Here is a 1,523-nt window from a genome sequence, read left to right on the forward strand (position 1 = left end):
GATGATTGAATGGAAGACCTGGTGAGATGAGCATAAAAAAGTCTCATATATACAGTACATCCGTTGTACTGAGTATATCTGTTATACTCACAGGCCAATATTTTTATAAGATTGAAAACAATTTCATACGTTGAAATTGGTTGTTACATTCCCATTCCCTTAATCTGAAAAGATTAAATAAGTGGATTTGCAAATATCTACTTACAGTTTCATGATCTGACGGCTTACAAGTAAAATTTCATTCATCTTATGTATGATGGAATGATTCTCATTTCATCATAAGGGGGAGTATATGTAATAATGAATGAAATATTCATTTCTGAACATTTTTAAAGGGAATCTGATGCAAAGATCAAAGGGGAGTAACTTCGAAAGTGGCAAAAGAATCAAAAGAAGCACGACTGAAGATAATTACAAAAAGATTATTTGTGCGCTACAACGACTGAGAGACTTGTTATCTGAAGATTCTTTGAAGATAAAATCTTGTACAATGTTTCTGACAATCACTGTTCTACTTTGTTAAAAGAGAAGATCACTGCGGTTCTACATTCGAAGGGGAGAATGCTAGAAGATCTTTCTCAACAATTGATTGCTTGAAGATTTCAAGTTGAAGATTTCATATTGAAGATGACATAATGTGCTTATTGTTTCAAAGTTCAAACAGGACTTAAAGTGCAAAATTTTCTTTCAAGTCTGAATACAAAGGGGGAGAATGTTAGGACTGAAAATCAGTATTAAATTGTATTCGTCTTGAAAGTTAAATATTGTCTATAATTGTAAAAGTCATCGTGTTTGACTTTTATTAGGCAGGTTTGACTTTGACTTGTGTTTAGTAGTTTGACCATATAAATAGTAGCTTATCTTTGTAATTTGTAAGAAGAGATCTCATTTTGTAAGATTCTATACGTAATATCAGAGTTGACCATATTGAAAGATCTTGACTTTTCCTCTCAACTATCATATGAATGTTCTTGAATGCAATATCAGATCTGCCATGATTGTGAAGATAAAATAAAGATTGATCAGTGAATTTAGGGACAAACATCTTCTCTTTTGACAATGTAGATCAGAAACAATAACGAACATCTGAAATAATCTTCAGTAAACTGTTGTAAAATGGATCTTCACATTCAACATCTCTCAGTCTTTTTAGCATCGGAATAATCTTCATAATCATTTCTAGTCGCACTTCTTTTGAGTGTTTTGACAATTTTGAAGTTACTCCCCCTTGATCTTTACATCAGATTCCCTTTATAATGTTTGGAAATGAATTTTTCATTCATTATTACATACTCCCCCTTATGATGAAACGAGAATCATTCCATCATACACAAGAATGAATGAAATTCTCTGCATAAGCCATTAATTCAAGAAATTGTAAGTACATCTTTACAAATCCACCTATTTAATCTTTTCAGATTAAGGGAATGGAAAGATAACAACCAATTTCAACGAATGAAATTGTTTTCAATCTTATAAAAAGATTGGCCTGTGAGTATAACAGATATACTCAGTACAACGGA

This window comes from Cynara cardunculus, assembly GCF_001531365.2.
Source record: "Cynara cardunculus var. scolymus isolate 2C chromosome LG 1, CcrdV1, whole genome shotgun sequence".
NCBI classification, from domain to species: domain Eukaryota; kingdom Viridiplantae; phylum Streptophyta; class Magnoliopsida; order Asterales; family Asteraceae; genus Cynara; species Cynara cardunculus.